At 34.3% G+C, this 19158-nt stretch overlaps 1 protein-coding gene across 1 annotated transcript in view; it reads right to left on the bottom strand.

The window, feature by feature from the left end:
- LOC116160359 (mucin-5AC-like) overlaps positions 1–5160 on the bottom strand; it is a 32143-nt gene extending 26983 nt beyond the window's left edge. The window contains exon 1 of the mRNA XM_031473547.1: positions 5032–5160. The gene's annotated coding sequence lies outside the window, so the exon portion shown is untranslated. The remainder of the gene's footprint in view (positions 1–5031) is intronic.
- Between the last annotated feature and the right edge of the window lie 13998 nt (positions 5161–19158).

Genomic DNA, 19158 nt, shown 5'->3' with positions numbered 1-19158 from the left:
ATTTAAGGCAAATCGCTAACATAAGAGATTTCTTCAATAAAAATGGCAACCAGTGGAGCGGCTGGAACTTACTAATCGCACCCATCAATGTTACGGTTACTCACTGAGAACTTAACGCGAGCTGTCAAATTAGCCTATTGGGTGTCTTTTTTTCGGTAATCTGACTGGAGACATGCCTATGTCATGGTTAGAAGACCTTAATGATCCAATGATAACCCAATTATGGAACGTGATGAGCGTTACATAGAAGACGAGGCGATATTCCATCAAGACGGGGGTCTTGCTCATTTTGCACAGAATTTGCGCAGATCAGATTTGAAAAATAAAAATAGTTCTGAAAACAGAATGATCATGGGTATCGAACAATATAACGTTTACCAACCTTTCCCATTTAAAATATTTGAGGTGAACCCCTCTTACGTTACAGTTGAAGTAAATAGTATTATTTAAAATGGAATATAGATGTCCCCCTCAAAACTAAAATTGAGGTGTTCGAGCGGTCCTGGCAAAACTGTCGTTAAGCGGCCAAAATTGGCATTGACTGATTTCAGTGGGCCACTCTGCATGGAGGGGGTTAATTTTTTGAAAAACGTCCCCTTGAAGATCAAGGTTGACGCTGTTCACGATTTTTTGATAATCCCGCTATTAACTGACCTATTTACGGTGACTCGTTTTAACATTTCGAATATTTTTACTTTCCGGATACTCCTGATCTTTAAAAATAATGATTTATTATCGTCCTTTGGTTAATAAATGCACATAAAAACAAAGGAAGTTAACTGGCATCATTTTTATTGACAGCAACAATGACCACTCTAAGCAGTTATTGTACACTACTGTAACTTTGCATAGGTAACTACTATCTACGATTTTTTTACAATCAATTTAGCATATCGAATCGTTTAGGCATTGTGTGTAATGTGGAACGGAAATTAGAAATCAACTCTTTAATATAGTTTATTATTATTCAACAGTATAACTACAATACCAATTTTCCAATAAGTTATATAAACGCCACAGGCCGGATGAGGTACGCTATATCTGAGTTTTTATGCAAGAATAAAACACTAACCGCAACGCTCTTCAGCTCTAATTAGCGTTCCAGTTGCGGCGATGTTGCGAAATATTCACAGGCTGCGAAAATAATTGTTAGAAAATTGTCGTAACGGATCAATTAATTCGCTTCGATAATCGTTTATTCTCATTTTTGTTCTTAGTTATTACTTGAACTTTCTAGGTTAACTAAATTTATGTGCAAATGTGTGATGTGTTAGCAATATACCTATCATTACATTTTGCGCGAGGTCATCTTCTCAAATCTCTTTCAAGGTCTCTTTAACGTGATCAAGAGGATAAACTTTTGATTAGTCTTTTTTATTAATCTGCGATCAGAAAAAAAGTCAAAGTATCTTGTTAGAATCAGGACGAAACAACCCTTGGGATAGGTACTTCTCAGTTCTTCAAATACTGAATTCTTCTAGGGATGAATCGAAGATCTGTACCATAAGGGAAAAATAGACGACTGTTAGTACCTAAATACCTACTAATGCTACTAGTCTCGAAGAAGGCGCAATCTTAAACGAGACTGTGCAAAAATTGTCAATTTTACAAACTAAAATCATCTATTTTATGAGTCAATTCTTCGCATTTCGGACGAGAGATCGTCCCAAATTAACGCAATTTGATGTTACAATAATAACAATGAAGAATGAGTGTGTACTGGAAAGGTAGCCTTTATTTTAAACTGATATTTATTATTACGGTCACATTTGACAAACAATTTTTTCCTTCAAATTATGTAGCTGACTACAGGAGTACAAAAAATATCGTGTATACCACAGGACTAAAATGTGTCATCCCTTGGTATATAATATATGCTATTTAATCCCGAGGGTGAAGTTTGTTGCCAACTTCTGTTCGGGCAGCCAGTATCCGAGGGATTAGGATACACTTTAGTCTTGTGGTATATACGCTATTTTCTTACTCCTGAATCAGTTACAGAAATTTCATTGTCAGGGTTGATGGTATCGATCTGAGTGTTCTACCACCATGCATGTATGTAGATGATCAATCTAGTAAAACATGTTCTATAAATAAAAAAAATCCTATAAAAATGTAACCAAACCAACATGAGATATAAAATTATCCAACCAAACAATTATTAAATCTGAGTAAGAGATAAAATAAAAATAATACGTTATTTTTTTGGATATGGCGCAGTATTCAGTAATTTTTATAGTGTCTGGAAAATAGAAATTCTGGGGAAAGATTGAGCCAGCCCGTATATTTCCAGCTTTAAAATACATGCACAGATAGCTAACGTAACACGCTAACGCTAATGGGTTACATTTTTTGGATCTAATGAATCAATCCATAAGCGTAATTTTACAGTTTTGAAAGGTACATGTTCATACAGCTGCTCAATAGAGGTCGCTTTTAAGCATACCTAAATGTGTTACCATGAAATGCATAAGGTTGGCAATCTGTTATTTGTGTATATCTGTGATATATGTTACCTATTCGCATTTTTTTCATACATTTAAACATGTATAGCTGAATTATCAGCAAAAAGGGTATAGTTTGGCCTGAAAAAAATTGTTTGGTTCATCAAGTAGGTAATAGTTTTGATTGATCGAGACACTTACGCGAAAAAAAATTATTTAAATTTATTGAAATACCGAACGTCTGTGTCATCCGGATAAAAAATGCCATTATATCTTTTTCGATATTTAAAAACTAATTTGATCCGTTATTTCCCTGTATACTATAGGGTAGGAGTTTTGAAAAAAATTACAATATCAAAAAGCGTATACTAAAGCACGTTGGTAAAGCACGTTATATCCTTCTATACGTACTATGGTACAAAAGAGGCGCAAATTTGGTGCTGCTATAAACGATTCACGACAATAGGGTTATATCAAAATGATTTAACTTCAATTCATCCAGCACTAGAGCAGTTCAACTGAAGTTAATTTTAATCGACGTGGTTCTCATTAACAAGATTCCCATTGAACTATTTGCCTCTTCTTGTGATTGATCGAACATGTTTCAGATAATCGATTTTATATTTGAAATCCCACAAAGATAAATATCTCCGTCATCTGTATCGAACTTTTTCAAATTTGGTGTTGTATACTCTACAAAAATCAAGAATTTATTGTCTCTAGTGTCACTTTTAATACTTCCGGTTCAACCGAAAATTACATCTACTAGCTATTTTAACGGCACATCCTGTAGTAATATGATTTAATATGCAATAAAAACTACCATAAATAACAAAGTTTCTGCTTTAATTAGAAATACAGGAAAAAATTAAAATAATACTCGGTCAGACAAAGTCATAAACTGCAAAGTTCTTTACAGTATACATACCAACTTTGAAGAAGATTGAATTGCAGGTATTTATTTCTCGGGCGTACCTTGTATTTATGAAAATTTGCATTCATGCGAACCATTCTGTTTTAAGTGGTAAGAAAGAGTGACATTTTTTTAGTTCTTGTTTTTTATTTTCACCATGACGACCAATGCTAACCAATAAAGCCGTATAAGTACTTAATATCCTTTTTACAATAAGTAAAATATTAAATAAATAGCCAGTGTTTCAAAAACTGAATATTTTTGAAATAGACTATTTACCTCATACAAAGTTACCCTTATTTTTCTCATTTAAAAAATGCTTCATTTTAACGGTTTTTTCAATTCAATTTTTAATGTTTTTGAACCCGCTGTATATATTTATAATCAATTTGGGCTTCAAACTTCATTTTTGACATAAAAATTAAAATGTCAAGAACGGCTACGTTTAAATATAGGACTTGAATGAATTCCTCTTATTGACATTAGTACATAGTGTTACATTTTCAAATTATTCTGAGATCTCCGTTTCGAGATATATAGCTGACATTTATCGTGGGACACCCTGTATGAAGGATAAATTCACGCGCATACATTAGAAATGTTATAACTCATAAGCAACAAAAATCATCTGATTGAACTTCATATACTCTTGGTGCCCTAATTGTTGGGCACATTCTGTTAATTTTTGTCCAATTTTTTAATTATAATAAAGCGCCAAAATGAAATAAATTTATGAAATTAAATGCCTTTTTTTTCAGTAGGTACCGCGAGCTAATACACGCACGAGTTAGCTAATTTTTCAGTAAACATTGCATGTGTCTCGCTACAACATAACGAACGGTATCATGTCTGCATTAAAATAAGTTAACTTATTTATTATAAGAAAGAAAGTTGAAGCAGCTTGAAGGGAAATTTTATGCAGTTTGATGTTATTCAACGGAAAGGGAATAACTCTAGCTTAACTTACGATTAGTTAATCAGGACAGCACAGGTATATACAGTAATGAAAGATCAGAGCAACCAAAACAAATTATGGCGCAATAAATGTACTGTTTGGGGCTACCTGTTAAATGGTTTTTTTTTACTTTCCCACGAGGGAAAGTACGTGCCGTTCGGCAGAAAAGAAACGGCTTCACAGCCATATTTGTTTTCACACACTAAGAATTAAAAAATGCGATTTTATATAATAAGTGCGATAAAAAGATATTCTGCATATATGAACCTAATTTGAAAATTGACGAGTTCATTGCCGACTACGTAAAATATTCGTACTTTCTTTAAACAAAAAACAGTTCACATAGAAGCACCCATTGTAAAATTGTCACATTAGATTTCGAATTTTTTATCTGGGTAAAAAAGTTTATTGCTCGCTATAACGGACGGTGAGATTTTTACACCAATAAAAATTCCAACTAACCGTTTACATGAACTTATAAGCCAATAGTAGCGATTGACACATCCTTGAAACACAATTTAAAAAAAATTACACAGTTACATACTAAATTCGCGGGAATTATTCAAGTCATTAATAAATTAGAAATTACTAGAGCTCAATCGTTTCAGTACGATTTAGATCACGAGGTGATGATTAGTAATGATGCCAAATGACTTTTCATCTTCAAATTAAACCACCCTCAAATTTGATTTAGGATAAAATTAAACTGAATTACTTACAGTTTTGATCTATTTAAAAAACTACGTGTAAAACCCAAAGATCACCATAACATCACTATTCGGAGAAGTTGAGTTAATTATTTATTAAATAAAATGCACCGTTGCACTACAACTTAAGAACTGGATGACCACTACGCCATGGATAGTAAATAGCTAGTAGTAGTACGCGATTCAGCGTCAGTGGGGCAAACTCCTACTTCTTCGACATAATGAAGATTACACTACGTACGTGATCATCTAATTTATGACTTCAATGTAATATTTCATTTTGTCTTATGTCACCTACGCCTTTACGTAAACAAACATTTTGATGTGACGAGAGATGTTGAAATGGAACGTGGATGGGAAGTATTAACCTAATGAGGTTGTTTTACAATAGATGCGCCCGCTTGCGAAATTTGTGACTATAAATAACTTCTGTTAGGAATATTGATAAGTGTCCGATTCTTATTAGGTACTTTGTATACGTTTCTGTTTTGTCCAATTGTCAATAGGTTAATAAAACAACCTACTTTTACAATAACCGCAACCGCTGTTCATCCCCTATAAATTATAGTTCAACTTATAGGCGTTGGATAGTAGGACCAATAAAAAGAGGTGTTCTTATTTTAGCAGTCCTTTTTTTCAGTTCTAATATTTCTGTTTTTGAGCGGAGTGGGTTTCGCCTAATACTTAAAGTGACCGGAAATGGGTTTAATGTTGATGTATAGATTTAATTTAAAATTTAAAAGTTGATTCGACGAGAGCATCTTCCAAGGTACGGTTTCGATGAGACTTCCCCGGGTGGTCGACGCAAGGGAGTGGGTGGGATCAACATGTCGTATGTCGAAAAACTCAAACGTTTATAATTTAACATTCCTCCAAAAACCTTCGAGAACAGTAGGTTCATAGGCAGATTCATAATTTTTTTTAAAATTGAAACAATTTCCACCCTTTCGCTATAGGTAGTATAAACCAGCGGTTCTCAACCTTCAGTACATGTACTACTGATGGTACATATTATTATTTGCGGCGGTACGCATATGCAGACTTAAAAGGCAAAACAGATCTAAAATTAGCACCACCTAAAATAAAACAACCAAAAAAAAAGAAAACTACAAAATAAATAAATACATCGAAAAAAACTAAAATACAGGAGCATTGGCAACCCTGGTAATCTTGAGCCGCGCCGCGCCACTGTTCGGATTTGAAAAATAAAAACAGTCCTTAAAACAGAATGAACATCCGTATCAAACGCATTTCCGTTTAAAATGTTTGGGGTGACATTCGCCCCCTTCACAGGGTTGAAGTTATGTAAATAGTATTATCTAATTTTGATGTCCCCCTCAAAACTAAAATTGACGTGTTCGAGCGTTTCTGTCAAAACGGTCGTTAAGCGGCCAAATTAGCATTGACTGTTTTCAGTGGGCCACTCCGTATAAAGTTAAACTCGAAAATATTTGCAAGTTGTAATTGTAAAATGTATTTCCAATATTCTCCTAAAACTTAAAACGTATCTCAAATATCTTAAACTTAGAATCTTTTAAACCAACTTATAAAGTTAAACTCGAACATTCTTGTAAGTTCTTGGGACCACGACCTCTTGGAGCAAAGTCCAAAACTTAAAGCTGTAATCGGTGAAATTGCAAGGTCATGACCTTGTGACGTAACCATTTCATTTATCCAATCGTAACCTAGTTACATCCGTAGAAAGTTCGTGAAAAATCGACCAAGAATTATTTTTTACGGAGTTATCTCGCGATTTTTTTAAATATTTTTTCAAAGAGTTAGTATCAACGTTCTCATTTGGTGTATAACTTATTTTACTCAAAATCGTCCTGAGACCTTCATTTTCATGCCTACTTTCGGTCAGGAAATTTTCGTTTCCATGACAGATGCAGAGCAAACTACGTTTCCTGCCGCTTGTCACTTTACTGGCCGCACCTGTCACTTTACCGGCCGCATTTGTGACATTTCCAAATGTTTATAATGACTCCTGTCATCACTGACAGATTGACATTAATCAAAAGTTCTAAATTATGTACAAAACTGGTCATAGTAAAATGACATTACCTGATTCAGAAATTAAAGTACTCGGCCCCAAAGGGGTCTCATACTTCAATATTTGCTCGCCAGTAATGTATCATTTTCCGGACTTTTATGTAAATAACTATTATCAAAAAAAAGCATTTACAATTTGTACCGCCAAGGGTACCGCAGAGCCTTAAGCGTCCCAGTTATTAATATTATATTGAAACATTCTATTAATCGATTGAATTGTTTTATTGTTCAATTAATCTCGACAATTCTTGGCCGATTCAAATTAAGGAAGAGACGACAAAAGTAGGTTCAGTCTACCACACTTCCGCTATTGGAGTCTTATGGAGTTTTCGTAAGAAAATCCCTTTCGGGTGCACATATTTCAAAAGGGCATATTTTTTTTAATAATAATCATTTCAATGAACTGGACCAAATTTGGTCATCTACAATTTATCTCCTTTATACATTTTTTCGTAACAAGTACCTACGGTTTGCATCGTGTTTTGGAATAAATGCTTTCGAATGTAATTTTTGTATGAAAACTGCAACTATTCTGGTAGAAGTGTTACAGATCGAGCCGATTGCTTACCATCTCTTTGACATGGCATTGACCATAAATTGTATTCACTTTGTGGTTATACTAAAGATACAGGGTTCATACATCTCTTATTATTTTAGACCATGAAGCAGATAGTTTAATCTCGTTACAAAATAATTAGAGAAGGAAACATTTGGAATCGTTAGTATTTATGGTAAAAATGTCGAAAATGACTCGGTAGTTAACAACTTAAACATTCACAGATTTCGCAATCCATGCAACCATCGGAGACATTTCGTTAACAAATCATACTTTTATGAGTGAAATTTATTATTATTATTTATTTTTTTTATGAATTGAATGAAAGGGTTTATTTGATTTTCTCATTCTTTGATATGGGTTTTTCTTAATAAAATAACCCACTATGGTTTAGGTTACGGTTACGTTGTATTATTACACGCATGATGAAGTTTCCTTCACACATTTTTTTCTCAAGTCGATTTTGTGAAATATCTTCTACCAGTCCAATACTTTCCATGACACAAATAGAGCAATAATTTCGGCCCGATAGAGAGTGATAGTGATCCTTTTTCCATTTAATAAAAACTCGCGCTGTGTACAACGTCCAGTTTCGAATGTAGACCACATGACCAAATTTCTTACAGTTTGTGCACATCATACCATCAATGTTTGAAAAATTAGCCTATTTAATTTGAATCCCAGAACAGAACAGAACAGTTCGAATGCTACATAATTAACAATTAGCTATACTTTGACATGATTCAAATAAATGACATTATTGGATGCATTATATACATGTATTATTAATTTGGTATACAGTATGAGCCCGACCTACATCAGTTTCACGAAATCAAATGTTTCTGTTACAGTTTCTTTTGCAGCCCCACTTCCATTACCCACAGATTTGGAAACATGTACCTCGTGCAGTATTTAAATTGCACAAGTTTATTGGTATACTTAACTAATTAAATACCAATCAACATATGAAAAACAAAAAAAAGCAAAATTAGTTAAGCATCTGCTTGTTACGCCTAATTTCTTCAGCTTTCGTTTTTCTCACGCAACAAGTAACATTTCATAAATCCCAGTAACTACCTACCGTCATTTTCTCTTAATAATACCAACCATTGCGCGAATCACTGATTCGTACCACAAATAGTCATTTCACGCAATTAGCACAATTTGCGAGCCAAATTAAGATTTTAGGCGAGTCGAAAATTGCATATGTTATCCCATATTCACACCGAACGGCGCCGAGCTCTTTGAGTGAGAATGATGTCTTTAACTTTATACCAATTATTGATAAAAAGATAAAATGAGCACACGCCCTAGTTTCAATTCCTTGCATACATTCAAGCATTAACAAATGTGGTGAAAACTCACTTTTAATACTTTTAATAATTTAATTATGAACGGGATAATTATTCTTTAATCTGCAATTATAGCATAGACGTGTATAAACATTCACTTAGCGCAGGTTTTCCCTTTTGTTTCACACAATTTACTGACAAGAGAGCAAGTTCAATTTTACACCTATTTATTTTTAACGCTTTTTCCCTAAAAAGTAAGTGTAGGTATTCTTATAGCACGTCCGATTCCTAAACTATACTTTTTACTAGAAATTTCTATTGATTTGGCAAAATATGTGACTATTCGTACAAACCATTAATAATTTTACATTTTTATTGTGTATGTTTTGTTTGAGATTTTGGGGAATCAAATATTCTCTTCATACTATAATAATTAAGTACTGAAGATGATCCACCTTAAGGAGCGCGCTATTTTGGAACCATTGAGTTATGAATATTATTCAATGGTTTGCAACCAATCATAGCCCAAGTTTGATTCCATAACTGCAAAGCAATATGGCTAGTATTATTTATAGAGATAGAGGCATATTATAAGCGCATAATTTAATGGTCGTAGATAAATGTTAATTATCGTGACAATCATTCTCGCTAGAATTTTTCCGTTAGCTTATTCATAAGTTAGGAATGGACCTCGATCGTGAGAACGAAAATAATGAACTCGTTGGCCGTGGGTACACCTCCTGAGGTTATGCACCAGGCAGAAGAAGTGTGTTCAAATTTATTGCCCGAAAAGTCTCGAACGAAGTACGAACACGTATATGGAAAGTTTATGGAATGGAGACGTCAAAAAAAGCTATCATCTTATTTATCTGAAAATATTCTTCTTGTATACTTCGAAGAGTTATCTAAAAAGTATTCTTCCTCTTCACTGTGGACATTCTATTCGATGTTACGAACTACATTAAATCTTCATGATGGAGTGGAAATTGATAAATATTCCAAACTACGTACTTTCCTTAAATGTAAATCAGATGGACATCTTAAGAAGAAATCTAAAATCTTCAGCCCCGAGGAGATAAATGCATTTTTGAATATAATGCACCTGACGAAGTATATCTTGCAACAAAGGTTTCTGACGTTTCTTAGTACGGTTCTTAGTTTAAGTCGAGGATATTAAAGATTTTGAACGGGGAGTTATTATCACAATACCTAAAACTAAAATTGTCCGAACGTTTACAGTCACGGGTCAATTCTTTGATATATACAAGAAATATGCGAAATTGCGCCCACCTACCGTTCAATCCCCCTTCTTTTTTTTAAATTTCCAAAAGGGAAAAAGCACAAGCCAAAAAATTGGAATTAACAAATTTGCGAAAATGCCCAAAGATATTGCTACCTTTTTGAGAATTACGAACACGGATTTATACAGCGGTCACTGTTTCCGTAGAACATCCGCAACAATCCTAATTGATGCTGGTGGAGACATCATGGCTTTGAAACGACACGGTGGCTGGAAATCAACAGGCGTAGCCGAAGGATACGTTGATACTTCCTTGACAAATAAGTTGGATACCGCTAAAAAAATTTCAAACTCTGGGATTTCTACTTCCAATATCGCTCCACAACCTGTAGCATCATCATCCGGAACATCTTGTAGTAGGTACTAACGTATTAAATGCAAATGCACATTTTGAGACCCATGCTCAAACCAATTTGCAACCAAATTCTATAACATTTGTTAATTACGGTACCATGACAGTTAATTTTTCAAGATCTACCACAGAACTTACTCCGCCATAATTCGATGTTAAATAAGAAATCTTTCCTTTAGAATTAAATCCTGCTTACTTTGTTTTCATTTCAGTTATTTTTGCGCGTATTTATTGTAATGTAAATGCTAATAAAATATTAATCTAATTGAAGTAATAGTCGTAGATAAAGTATAGTATTGCACTCGCATGTTATGGCCCTTATTCACTCGGTTTACTCGTGAATAATAAGCGTCATAACATGCTCGTATAATAATATACTATTAACTGGAACACGAAAGTTTTTTATGACACCCTTTTATAGATTATATTATAGAATAAACCAGTTTTTTTTAACAAAACACTTTTGCTAGCTTACGATCTTACACGCATAAACCAAAAATTTATCACGTTGGGCATAAACAGAATTCGGTTATGCGACTAGCCTCGACATTTTATTCTAACCGTTAATGTGACCAAAAATGAGCCTTCAAATTTTGGTTCTATAAAATTCAGGACTTTACATCCCCTAATACCAGTTCAGCGTTCCTGTGGACTTTCGGTCTCGAGTACTATCATTTATCGCTCGTTCGTAAGGAGACTGAAAATTAAGGGCTCTTTCAACCTCGCTTTCAACTCAATGTTTCAAATGTGGCGAGCTAGGCCATTATAAGCGGAACTGTAAGAATTCCAAGCAGTCCAAGTCTGAGAAGAGGCAGGAAGGGTCTGTGTTTGTTAGCCAATCGGATATCGTCAAATCTATGGACTTCCCCAAATTTTTGGATTGTAGATTTTGGTGCAGCGCGGCACATGACCACGAACCGTAATTGGTTTTCCACTTTTGAGGTGTTTTCCCCACTAAAGTAGGTTTGAATTGGAAATGGCCCATAATTTCTGGACAGGCTGATAAGAAGGTGATTGACTGTCGGTGGGTGTAAAAGGTCAAGTACAATGTTGTTGGTTCAGTGGAGCGTTACTAGTCGCGTATAGTAGCCAAAGGCGATCTGCAACGTGAAAGGATTGATTTCACTTAAACTTTCAGTCCTACCGTCAGATGGGACTCAGTGCGTTCTCTGTTGACTGTGTGTGCGCTTCATGAACCAACCAGAAGGTTACGATGATGGAACTGACAGGATGTGTCAATTGAGAAAAAGCATTTATCGACTGCGCCAATAGATGCTGATATAAGACGTACACCAATTTTTTGAGTAAATGTGACCTTAATCAAAGTGATAAAGATTTGCAAAAATTTATTGCTGTGCTCAATGACACTTTCCAGGAAAAAGTTGGGCGATGGTTCAATTTTTATTTCCCAGGAAACCTACACTCGTACAATTCTTGATCGGTTTAGAATGTCGAGTTGTAATCCAGTTTCAACGCCTATTGAAATAGGTGCTTGGGAAAATCTCGAACGACAGGGTCGCTTCTATTCTTAGTTGTAACATTTGTTTTGCCATTGGATTTTTAAGATGTGTTTCACGAGATGGCTAGTGTATAATACCACAGACAATATATAATACAAAACTTTATTTTATATCAGAAGCCATATAAAACATTGTAAAGCTTCTGATCATTCTGAATTTAATTTAGACGTTAAAAATAGCAAACGTCGTTTCCATAGAAACAGATTTCTATTATGTTCTGAACTTCATTTTATCTCGTGCTCCGCGTCCTATTTGAAATAAGAATAACAGATGTCATACGAATGTACAATAATCTGTTTCACTACCCTTTGATCGCTTTAACTGCCCTTACAGTTAAAAAGCGCCTTAGCCTACTCATTCAAACCTATTAAAATATCTTTAGTAAAACTATGTTTAGGGACACCCCGAACAAAGAGCGATGCATATCTGAACGGGTCCCGATGGAGTAACGTACTATCGAAGTTGACGAACCATTGTATTATTTAGAAACTTGTCCATTTTAAAATGGTGACTGTTTAAGAGCTTCGATTTTTTAAAACGTGTTATACCCTTTAAATCGAGTGAAATTAATTTGTACGTCACGATAAAGGCTTTTTCAATTCTCGCTGTTCGTTGAATATGATATCGTGTCTATTAATTCAACTAAAAAGTAAATATTTTTGTCGCAAAACTGTCGTCAGGAAAATGACAAATAAATTATTATCTTTGAGCCCAGGAATTAGATTTTCTGCTTTTTCCTGTATTGGTATATATTGATATTGGTCATTATTATTTCTAATTATTACGAGAAAGATGAATTTTCCATCTTAAAATGTTTGAAATATATAGGTATGTACTCCCAAAACAAAACTATCTTGAGTGAAAATATTATACGTCATTTTTTACATATAAAGTAAATTCAGAAGTAAATGAACTGCGGTAACCACCGGAAGGAGTAATTAATTTAGGAAGAAAGTCAATGTCATGTAATGGACATAGATATGTTTATTTGAAAACGTGTATATAATTAATAGAGAAAACGAAAGCGTCACTAATTGTTGCACTTACCTACGCGTTTATCGTGCGAAAAAATGAAGCTTGTTTCGATTTACTTAATAAGCATATCGTTAAGCGTGCGATGACCAAAATCTATTGTTTTACTTATATGTCTAGTTAGAATGGTGTGATAAGGCTTTTGGTACCTAACAAAGAAAGTAGGGCCAATATAGCAAATCTAGAACAGCGATCCACTTGAGCATCAACCCGATAAAATTGTTTGATTTCTATAGCGCATTTTATTTCACAAATGTCTAAAATATTGTATACAAATTGCAAATTTTAACAATAAAAGTAGGTAGCCATTATCTTGTTGTAGCAATAGGCTTATAGAGTTTTACCATCGAAGATTGATTAAAAACTGTATAGTGGTGCGTATAAAAGTACATAAGACTAAAACGGTATTCTCATTTTTTATAAAAATTTCCAAAAATTTTATACAAACGATTGATACTTTGCTCCATTATTTGTAGGTATAAAGTGATTTTTTGCACCAAAAGTTCTAATTTTCAAGACAAACTAAAGAAAAAGACTAGTTTGTTTATGTAAGCGCTTATTGTGCCTTTCCGTAGATATCTCTGTCCGCCTTGGTCCATACACAGATTTTTCGAGTTCTCTTCGCGTCTACCGCTTGGACAAGGAAAATCGAAGGAACCTGGCAGGTTTCTTTTCTTCAATCTTACATTTTGCTTATTTATACCTAGTCCTACGAGACTGACGAGTGAGGAAAATTATAATTTGTAAATGGTTATCCTCAGATCGTCATCTGAAGAGGAAAATTTCGATTTCATGATTTTAAAACATGAAGATTGTTAGAATATAGTCTTTATACGCTCGTGATCTAACTATCTATTGAATTCATCATGTGACCAACTATTTAAAATTGCTGAATTAGAAATCGCCTTAAAATGTTGTACTCATACTGAATTATGAATCAATGTTTATTACGCATTTTATTATTTTTATTATTCTAGTAAAGTATTCTTAGCACTTATTTCAAATGGACATTTTGAAATAAATTACAAAATTGCAATCGATTGTGTTCAAAACGTGAATCAATTCTTGTTAACACGATTTTCAAAATGCATTACTGGAATGTTAAAAAATTTAATTACCCATCACGTAGATTATTATATAGGTAGGTAACGATTTGAATGACACCAGAAGTGTGTGATTTGTGAAAGTAATAATTTCTATCTACATACGCGAGGAAATTACCGGGTGTACTCGAAAGGGACTATGCGAGACGTTCTGTTTACCCCAGAAATATTTTATTTACTTTTTTCGGAGAATCGGAATCAGAATTTCTCTTATCAGAATTCTCATAACACGCTAGATGTAAGAAGCTACAGGCTACATCTTGATTCGGCAAGATCTAGTTACCCGTGGATGTTTGTTGAGAAATGAATGAGGAAATGAATGTAAAACATTTGATTTTGAAATTTTTCTTCTAAATTTATATTCAAGTATTTATATGGTGTTACACGTCATTATTTTTCTTTTTTGTCCTCTATTTCTGTAAAAATCTAATATGGCGCCAATAAGAAATAAAAAAGTATCCAGAAGCCTGTAGCATTGTTTTATTTAAACAATGCCTGTAGCTTCTACATCTAGCGCGTTGTAGAAATTCTGATAACAGATTTACCGTTTAACTACTGTTTAATCTAGGAAAAATGAAAACAACATTTGACATTTTCAGTTTTTCGGTGATATCTCAATTACTTTTAAATTTTTGTTTTTGAGTCACAAATGAAGCAACTTTGACACCATTTAACCTACACTGCATCTCTCACCGTTACGGAGATCCCAAAGGCGAGTCACGAATTTGGACCCCAACGGTTGGGCAAAATAGCGCAGTATTTGAATACGGTGAAACACAAAAAGAACTAAGCGATCCTTTCTCTTCATTTATAGGACAATGCAAATTTAACGTAAATCTGAATTAAAAATAAAGAAATTATTTATAATATCTTCCTTTGTATTTGTCCCAAGTAAAAAGACTGTATGAATGCTTATATGTACCTACCTATATCATAGATATTATGCTTATTATTATTATAATTATTATTACCTATTATTATGGTCGGTGTATCTTGTGAGAACTCAGGTCTAGCCTGGTTAACTAATCGCACGGATTAAAATCAAGTAACGATTAGTGTCTGTGTCTGTGTCTGGTGAAGTTATGTAGGGTCCTTAAAAAAAAAAAAAATAAAAATCACACGTACATTGGACATCTAGGGATAATGTAATTCGTACTTACCAACATACCTATTGATGGGCACAATAGCCAACGCTATCAGGAAAGAGGAAAACAAAACAAAAAAAATCATTATAATAATTCCTGTAATTTTATTAAATGGAGTTTATTGTGTAAGTGTTTCTTTGGCTTTGCGTTTGGGTTGAATACGAGTGGGTTGTGATAACGTGGTGTGTTTCTGTGAAGAAGGAGTTTTGTGTTTTTTAATTGTATTTATGGTGTTTCTTTGTTCCTGAGGTCGTATTTGTGAGGTTGCTTGGGTTTTTGGTGGAGATATTGCAGTATTTTGTGAGCCTGTGGTGCTGTTAAGGTTTTTGCGTTTCGGTTGTGTACATCATTCAAACTATTAATCACTTACATAACTGGAAAAGTCCAGGCATTGATAACATTCACAACTTTTGGTGGAAATATTTTACCTACACTCACTCTTACCTTGCGCAACAATTTACTGAACTTCTTAATTCACCAGATCGCACTCCTGCATTCTTTACACAAGGTATCACTTACATGCTCCCAAAAGACAACAATACACAAGACCCATCTAAATATAGACCAATTACATGCCTTCCTACAATATACAAAATCCTTACATCATGCATTACCAACAAAATATACCAACACTGTACTGATAACAACATTTTATACGAAGAACAAAAAGGGTGTACCAAGTGTTCCAGAGGCTGTAAAGAGCAACTCATTATAGATTCTGTAATACTTGAACAATCCAGACATAACAAACGAAACATACACACTGCATACATTGATTACAAAAAAGCATTCGATTCAGTACCACACTCTTGGTTACAACAAGTACTCTCAATATACAAAGTCAGCAACAATATTACACAATTCCTCAATTACATAATGTCATGTTGGAACACTACGTTAACACTTACACTAAACGACACAAAACTTATTACTGACCCAATACAAATTAAAAGAGGCATTTTTCAAGGCGATTCTTTAAGTCCGCTTTGGTTTTGTCTTGCTCTTAATCCACTTTCATATTTGTTAAACACTACTAACTTTGGGTACAATATTAAGCACAACCACGAAATACATCACAACATTACACACCTGTTTTACATGGACGATCTTAAATTATACTCTTCCACAAGCATAAAACTTAATCACCTTCTACACATTACCGAAACATTCTCACGTGACATACAAATGGACTTTGGAATTGATAAATGTAAAACACAACACATCACAGCTGGTAAAAGACAACTTTTAGATTATGAGCTAGAACAGGGTAATTTAATAAATTCCATGGACGAGAATGAAACTTATAAGTATCTTGGTTTTCAGCAAAATACACATATTAAACATACGAGTATAAAACAAACACTTATCACACAATACCTACAAAGAGTACGCAGTATACTTAAAACAAAATTACACGGTAGAAATACAATCAAAGCTATTAACACTTATGCCATACCAGTGCTTACATACTCTTTCGGGATTATACGTTGGACAAATACAGATTTAGAACAAATACAGAGAAACACACGTACACTATTAACAAAACACCATATACATCACCCTCACTCCTCCACTATACGACTTTACCTTCCTCGTTCGGAAGGAGGTAGAGGACTTACAGATATAAAACTATTACACCAAACACAAATACACAATTTACGACAATACTTTTATAACAAATCAGATACTTCAGTCTTACACAAAACAGTAACATATGCAGACAAATCTTACACACCACTTAACCTACACGAAACTAATGTACTCCCACCCACATCCAAACTTACATACATCACAAATAACATACAGACATGGAACCAAAAGCCTTTACATGGACGATTTCCACAAGAGGTTGGCCAGGATTGTGTTGACTCTATAGCAACGCACAGTTGGTTGTCTGAATGTGATGTCTTCCCGGAGACTGAGGGTTTCATGTTAGCAATACAAGACCAGGTCATTAACACACGCAACTATAAAAAACACATACATAAAGATAAAACAGTGACAAATGATTCTTGTCGACTTTGTTCACAAACATCAGAAACAATCGAACATATAATATCGGCATGCACACGACTTGCACAAACTGAATACAAACATCGACACGATCAGGTAGCTAAAATCATACATCAAAAATTAGCACTTAAACACATTCTCATAACAGATACGACACCATACTACAAATACACGCCACAGATCATACTCGAAAACAACACACACAAATTATATTGGGACAGGACACTACTCACAGACAAAACTATCCACAATAATAGACCAGACATTACACTTATAGATAAAACACAAAAATCCATTTGTATTATAGACATTGCCATCCCAAACACTAACAACTTAACTAAAACACATGCAGAAAAACACCGCAAATACACCGATATAGCTATCGAGCTTAAGACGCAATGGAGAATGAAATCTACTGTTATAGTTCCCATTATTCTTAGTGCTACTGGAGTTATACCAAAGACAATACACCACAATTTAAACTATTAGGTTTAGACAAAAACACATACAAACATTTACAAAAAGCAGTCATTATCAACACATGCCATATTGTTCGTAAATTTCTAAACATAACACAAGATACTACATACAGAAATGATCCACAACGTATACATGTAAACAACAGTACTCGCTCACAACACGGTACCTACACAACATACTGTAATATCTCCACCTCTAACCCAAACAAACACACAAATACAACTTACTGAACAAACAAGTACAACAAATGATACAACATATACTACAATCAGAGATTCACCTCTGAAGCAAACCACATTATCACCACCCATTAGTATTCAACCCAAACGTAAAAGCCTAAACAGCACTTTAGACTCACAACATGACACACAACATACTGTAATATTTCCAAACTTAACTCAACCAACCACACAAACACAACTTCCTGAACAAACAAACGCAATAAATACAAGTAACGCAACACGCACTACAAACACGCCCTCACCCACACGGCCTAGCACAGCTAAAAAACACAATACTCTTTCTTCTCAGAAACACACCACGTTATCACAAACACAACCCACTCGTACTCAACCCAAACGCAACAACCTTAACAGCACTACAGGCTCACAAAATACTGTAATGTCTCCACCAATAACCCATGCAACAACAGAAATACAACTTCAAGAACAAAGAAACGCCATAAATACAAGTAACGCAACATGCACTACAAAGACAGGTCCATCCAATAAAGTTACACGCCCTAGCACATTTAAAAAACACAAAACTCCTTCTTCACAGAAACACACCACATTTTCACAACCCACTCGTATTCAACCGAAACGCAAAAACCTTAACAGAACTACAGGCTCACAACATACTAAAATATCTCCAGCAAAAACCCAAGCAACCTCTCAAATACAACCTCAAGAACAAAGAAACACCATAAATACAACTAACGCAACATGCACTACAAAGACAGGTCCACCCAATAAAGTTACACGCCCTAGCACAATTAAAAAACACATAACTCCTTCTTCACCGAAGCACACCACGTTATCACAACCCACTTGTATTCAACCCAAACGCAAAAACCTATACAGCACTACTAGCTCACAAAATACTGTAATATCTCCATCAATAACCCAAGCAACCTCACAAATACAACCTCAAGAACAAAGAAACACCATAAACACAAGTAACGCAACATGCACTACAAAGACAGGTCCATCCAATAAAGTTACACGCCCTAGCACAGTTAAAAAACACAATACTCCTTCTTCTCAGAAACAACCCACTCGTATTATTATTATTA

The sequence above is a fragment of the Photinus pyralis genome, unplaced genomic scaffold (genome assembly GCF_008802855.1).
Source record: "Photinus pyralis isolate 1611_PpyrPB1 unplaced genomic scaffold, Ppyr1.3 Ppyr1.4_LG1, whole genome shotgun sequence".
Classification (NCBI taxonomy): Eukaryota; Metazoa; Arthropoda; class Insecta; order Coleoptera; family Lampyridae; genus Photinus; species Photinus pyralis.
Note: the sequence above shows the minus strand (reverse complement) of the source record. Positions and strands in the feature narration are given on the sequence as shown.